The sequence below is a fragment of the Trachurus japonicus genome, chromosome 22 (genome assembly GCF_045865225.1).
Source record: "Trachurus japonicus isolate A0001 chromosome 22, Traja_1.0".
In the NCBI taxonomy this organism is placed as follows: Eukaryota; Metazoa; Chordata; class Actinopteri; order Carangiformes; family Carangidae; genus Trachurus; species Trachurus japonicus.
The window spans coordinates 20231919-20238880 of record NC_140928.1 but is presented as its reverse complement, the minus strand read 5'-3'; the positions used below and the strand labels follow the sequence as shown (position 1 = coordinate 20238880).

Here is a 6962-nt window from a genome sequence, read left to right as displayed (position 1 = left end):
GGAGGCAATTGATGATTTTTGGAGACAGAAAGACCACATATCATCTCGGAGTCACCAAAAGGGCCTGAATTATGCGTTGGAGGATTACGTTAATAATTTTATTATTGAGAGGGTTGATGAAAAGCTTCAGCTCCAGGCAAAAATTTACAGGTCACAGTGTAAACGGGATAAACCGCATCTTGTTGTCATCACCATCTCAGACAACAAGATAGAGGATCAGCATTGTTCATGCACTGCAGGGTAAGAAGTGTGATTTACTTTCAATTTATTAATTTATTATTACTTTCAATTTATTAATCTAACTGCTACTATCTTATTTTTCATCTAAACCTAGCTTAAAGCTCCGTATTAGCATACCGGTATAGCTAGATTTTTCTTCAGCGTTTTATATACTAGGCTTTGTTAAACATCCGTTAATATACACTAACACACTAAAAGTAACAAGTTCCATGTCATTGATCTGACATATGATTGGGATTGAATCCATAGGGAACCGGGTTACTGCTCCCATATCATCGGTTTAGTCCACTACGTTGACCGGCTGCGGGGGAGAGATCAGCTGTCCTGTACAAGTCAGGCCCAGCAGTGGCATCGGCCGAGAGGCAAGCTGATCACAAGCCAACCTATCACGTCTGTCATCGTAGCAAAAGCAAAGGCTAAGAGGAAGAAGAAGCCGGTCATCTGCTCCTATAAACCAAACAGGTAATCATAGGTTGATTTCATGTACAGTACACAGTGGTGGGCAAAGTACTTATTCTGCAGTTAAACAGTACTGTATGTGTGCTTTATTTTCATTCATTCATATTCTCTTCATGAACTCAGACAAACAGCATGTTTTCATCTTTGTGATTCTGCACTGTACAATATCCAAGTATGGCTGTAACATTGTGAGGTAACTATGAAGCTCATGTTTTGCAATGCATTACCTAAAACAACCTTGCTGCCTTTTTTAGGAAAGAGTCAGGTGTGAGAGCAGAGGTATATGATGTCATAAAAAACATGACCGGGGCCCCAATAAGTTACCTGGTCAATCAGACAGCTGCTAGGGTGACAGTACAGGGAAAGGAACTTCCAATCGGATGTGGTTTGAGTTACCAGGTAAATAATACACTAACAGTCTGCACACTGCACAGTATCTGGATAAAAGATGGTTCAAATATTCATATTCATATCAACATAAGTAGACTATGACAGCTAACAGTTGATCAATTTATTTTTATTTATATAAAACATTTCTTATAATGATGTATGGGGGACCCCCAGAGGTCAAAACACTTACAGCTAATCACAGTAGATTATACAACTATTCCATTCACACAAAAACATCTTTACACATATATACACACATACAATAAAATTATTTTTGACATTTTAAATACCTTGCTCAACACAGGCCTATAATATATGAGGCTGGAAATTGGAGAGCATGCTCACAACATACCAAATTTGATTTATGTTGCCCAACCTAATGTTGGTTATTCTCCCCGATACAATTTTGAATTTCTTTATTTTGGCAATAGCTCTCTCCACGTGAACTCTGTGAGCAGCTATCTTTTTTGTTTTGTGTACATCAGCGGCGGACATCTGTTTGTTTGACTGAGCAAAAGGAGGGATATTTACTCTCAGTCCGATTTCTTCCAAGTCTTTCTCAATGAGAAATCCTTTGTCAACCATAACACCATCACCTTTGTTCAGGTAGTTATGAGACATGAGCGTTTTCAGCAACTCTAGGAATTTGCTTTTCTGAACAATTTCCTTGTCAGACAATGATCCAGTAAAAAGAGTAGATGTAAACATGATAGCGCCACGTGGATCACATGCAATCAGTGATTTCAGAGTGTTTGTTGACTTGTAATTTGAGAAACTTTGACTTTGCAGTACTAATGAACTTGGCCTCTCAATCTTTACTTCTGTGCAGTCAAGTATTGCTAGAGTTGTTCCAAAGTTGATCTTATATTTATCTGGCATTTGGGAGATGATGGTGTCTCTATGTGGCCATACAGGTAATTCACCAAGTATGTCAAACATGTAATCGACCCATGAGTTGAAAAGAGTCCCTGCGCTTCGTTCTGGTATTTGAAATCTGTAAGCCAGATCCTTTAAGTCAAAATTTTGGCGCAACTTCATGAGAACCAGCAAAAGTTGGTGACGTAGTGGCATTTTATTTATTTCTCTATCAACCCTCTTGTATGTTAATGGGACAAAGGTTTGTGGAACTGTGTAAGTATTTGGCACAGAAAACACAGAGCACAAGTCGTTAAACTCATTGTAACTGAAGCCAGTGCAGTACCGGAAATAGTTTGAAATATTGCTGTGGTGCAGGAGTTCTGGTGTCAGTGTTGTTGTTAGAGTCTGATTTTTTTTTAAATCTTCAATTTCAGCAAGCTTCTGAGCTAGCATAGTCCTTAACGTCAGCAGCTCTTGCGCCCCTTCCCCTGACGGCAGCTCCAGTGGCGGATGCTGGTGGTTCAGATGATCTGGCACTTCCTCTGGCTGCTGTTGCACGGGTGGTTGCTCATCCTCTAGCGGCACTGCAAATATAAATGTATGGTTTAAAATGAATGAAGGAAAACATAAAGATGTTCTGGTACAAGCCAAATGTCACAAACCAACCAACATATCAGTAAAATTATTCAAACTGAAGTGTACACTTGATAGAGCACATAATATTTGAAAAAAGTAAAACAAAGAAAACTCTATAGCCATGGAACATAAATGCTTTTAAAATCTGGAAGAGAAAATTGTGTTAGAAAAAAAAGGACAAATTAATGATTTACTATGAATTGACTAAATAGCATACCTTAAGACCGCAGTACACCAGTGCCAATAACCACAACAGAGCACTCCCTCTCATATGTTATTATTAGTTATATTGTAATTTTTGCTGTTTCTGTATTTGCCATAACTTCAATTTCCTTTTCCTGTAGCTTCCAGTGTTAAACAAGCCGTCATCATCCCTGCCTGTATCCTGTTCCTGTGCCGACAATATCCCCAGGCCCCTCACCCCAGACATCTCTCTACCAACACCTACTGAACAAGTCAATCAGAGCTTCAATCTTGAAGAAGCAAGGAAAATTCAAGTGGCGACAAAGGCACAGGCTGCCTGTGAGAAATGGCACAAAGATCGTGAGGGAAGGCTGACAGCCTCTAACTTTGGAAAAATATTGAAAAGAAAAAAAGTTACAGAGGAATTCATCCAGTCGATGTACTACCCCAAACCCTTCACCTCAAAGGCAACGAGCTATGGCACTGCCAGTGAGCCAAAGGCAAAGGAGCTCTACCAAGAGAAATATCCATCTAGACATGTACACGATGCTGGCCTAATGCTACAGCCAGAGCTGCCGTTTCTCGGTGCAACCCCGGATGCTATTATATGTGATGATGGGGAAACTGGACTGCTCGAAATTAAGTGCCCCTTTGGATCAAGAGACATGACCATAGAAGAAGCTGCCTCAACTATCAAAGATTTCTATGTCATCAACAATGGACAAGACATCAAAGTATCAAAAAGCCACAACTGCTACTATCAAATCCAAGGGCAGCTGCTTTTAAGTGGACTTAATTTCTGTGATTTTGTCCTTTACACAAGAGCAGATCTGTACATTGAGAGAGTTCACAAAGATGTCCTGTTCATCAATTCAATGATTGCAAAGCTTCATGAATTTCATGTAAATAACTTTTGTCCCAAGAAATAGATCTCACCTCCTCTCCTGTTTTTTCTGTCCTTCTTGGTCCTGGGAGCTGATTCACATCTGTAAATGAAAGAAAAATAACATCATTAGGGCTGCAAGAAACAATTATTTTCATATCAATGTGTTTTGATTATTTTATGGATTAATTGATATTAAGTGGATTCATAAATGTCATAAAATGTTTCTACAGGTTTCTCAAAACCCAATGTTTTCTGCTATTAAAGCTGCTGGGATTTTTTCAACAGTATGCAAATCCTTTTTCTGATTTTTGCCTTCAGCTTGATATTATGTCATCAATGATCAAGTATGACTTGAACCTGCATGTGTTCATGTATGTGTGCACCCAACACGAGTTTGAGGTACCTCTTTTTTGGAGATGGACGACACCTCTGTCCTACAGTAGATCCAGTCCTTGTAGCTTGGTGAGGATGGGGAAACTCAGTGCTGGGCCCTCCATTGACAAAATGCTTAAACAAAAAATATAGCATTTTATTAGGAGTTATTACTCACATTAAATCAGCATAAATCAATGACCTTTTGAGCATCCTGACCTCTTGTCTATTGACACTGTATGTAAATAGTTAGAATATTTAGTTATTGAAGAGGTGAAAAGGTTACATATTTTGCAAATATATATATACAGTATATCACAAAATTCCCCAGTTGTTTTGGTAGAAAGTTGTCATGATCAAATGAAATATGTACAGGTCTAAGTTGCATACGTTTCCAGGACAAGTATCTTTCCGTTAGTTTGGTAACGTTACTACAGTAACTGTTATTTACATGAATCATTCAGCACAACATTGCTAACATTTGTTATCTCGGTTACAGATACGTTGATGAAGCTAAGCTCCAAAAGTTAACGTATTAGTACAACTAGAGCCCTTTGGACAACAGCTAACAATGATGTACGATTGCCAAAGTACAAAAACTAGCACATAACTCCCAAATGAACTCCCAGCAAACACGTTGACATGATGTTACAAGTTACAACGCAGCTAGAAGCTAACGTTAGCTAACGTTAGCCTAACGTTAGAAAGGGTTAGGCTAACGTTAGAGATGTAAAGATAACTTTAACATCTCTAACATCTAAACATCTCTAGCAGAGTGACAATATGTTACGTTGTTGACTTACCTTAGAACATATGTAGACATCCTTGTTAATTTTATCCACGTTTAGTTGGTGTTGTGGTCTACCGCACAACTTTATCCAGAGCAGACACTTCTCTCGGTTGAGATGTGGCTTGGGAAAGGGTAAAAAAAACACCCCGTCGCCCAGCCTCTCGGGATACCTAGTGTCAGAGTTGCATGTACCCCATGAACACCGTTTGACCATTTTAAACTTAAAATGTCAAGAAAAAACACATAAAAACAAATGAAAACTGACTAACTGCAATGCATTTCAATGGACGTGGAAGCAGATAATGTCCGAGTGTATGGGCTAGCTATGCGCACTGTGATTGGCTCATCGCGTTTGGGGGCGTGGCTTAGCCATAGGTCAATTGGTCCTCGTGCTACGTCACCACATTCACGCGCATCCCTTGGCTGCACACACAGCCCTTCATGCCGTTCTCTCCCCTCATTGGATAACACTTGTATCCCACAAGGAAAATTTTCTCCTCGGGTTACAGCAGAGCAGAGTGACGGAGAGACTCGTGTTTAGGCTGAAATACTTCATGTAAGTGATTGCTGACGGAAAATAGGACTATTTAGGACTTATATTAACAAAAACATTCCACTGATATCTGCTTTAACTGCTGTGTGGAAAACCACGCTGTGGTCCATAATCGCGGTGCATATGGGTGTGTTGGTTACACCCCGCCTTTCCGAAGCCCCGCCTTTCCGACAATAGACTTCCATTCATCGTAATAGCGGGGTTTTCTATTTTTTCTAAAGACCCCGCTATTCCGAAAAGGCTATTGGGGGAAACCCCCAGTGCGCAGTGCGCATTGATCCTTTTTTCCTTTTTGGGGTCAAACGGATCATGTGCATAATTAACTGCAAAACGAGCAAATACTTCATATTAATGACATAATGTTCATTATGCTTCTGGCCTGTCTAGCCTCTACCTGGTCTTTTTACTAAACTTAACCAACTCCTTTCTTCATTGCCTAAGCCCAACCAAAGCATCTCCCTCAGTCAGCTGTCAGCACGAGCGGCGGCTGCAGCAGCCTCGCGCCCCTGTGAGCTCAAGCCGGGTTCAGCCGCGCTCGAGCGGCGCAGGGGGGGAGAAAAAAAGTGTATTTCTATTACTGTGTGGGAGATCTCCAACAACGGAGTCGGGGAGAAAGCAAGTGGGACAGATCTGCCCAGTCCCTGAGCAGCGCACGTTTCACAGACAAGCCGCAACACAGAGTGTAAACAACGTCACGCGGTTCAGCACCTTCGACATTGGACAACTGCGGGGGGGGTGGGACTGTGTCGGAACAGCGGTGTTTCGAAGTGGGGGTATTTCGGAACAGCGGGGTGTCGAAATGGAGGGGTGTCGGAATGGAGAGCTGTCCCCGGGTGTGTTTGGAGCTGAGAAGAGGATCGATAAAAGAGAGTGAGACGTATAGCTGCCATCGTTACATTTTTCTCATTGAAAAACTATATTGTATTATTATTATATTGCATTCCCCATTCGTGTTCACTGCTCCGTGCTGCTGTCTTATAGAGGCGATCTGCTGCTCACAGATGCCACCTGGCGGTTGTTTGGGCACATTGCAGCTTCTGGTGAAAACACAATTACTCCTCCACAAAAAATCCGCGTGAGTCACGGGAGGCTCACGCGGATTTTTTGAATCTCGCGTGAAACCGTCCAAATGAAACTAGTACCCACTGTAGGTTTAAAATTCTGGCCAATTAGGGCGCGGAAACGTTGAGTGACAAGTCCGGAGACCACTGCTTCGAGGCCAGTGGGCGGGCTCTCGGCCGGCTAACCGCAGCACCTCTCCAAATATGGAAAGTAAAATCCAACATGGCGCAGCTCAAACCCCCGTAGTAGCGGCACAAAACAGACTCCCCCAAATCAATGGGTGATGTCAACCCTGTTTTGGTCTTGCATTGTTGCATCTTCATCCATTTTATCCATCATAAATAGTCCATCTCACCTAAATCTATTATTGCGCTACACTTCTTGTTTCTGTTTTTGTTTTATAATAGTGTCATGTTGGTTGTCTTTCTTTGTAGTTTTTATGTCTGTTGGTTTCTGTTGGACACATGTGTTTGTTGTATGTGTTTTTCCTGTTTCATGAATTATGTTGTTATGTCCTTGTGTTCATTTTAATG

General features: G+C 41.2%; 1 long non-coding RNA gene across 1 annotated transcript; it reads right to left on the bottom strand.

Moving 5' to 3' along the window:
• Positions 1–1246: 1246 nt before the first annotated feature.
• On the bottom strand, positions 1247–5125 carry LOC146963980 (uncharacterized). Its single transcript, XR_015034725.1, has 4 exons — positions 4828–5125; positions 4056–4159; positions 3703–3752; positions 1247–2531 (listed from the first exon to the last, which is right to left on the bottom strand). It is a non-coding gene; the product is annotated as an uncharacterized LOC146963980 (long non-coding RNA).
• Between the last annotated feature and the right edge of the window lie 1837 nt (positions 5126–6962).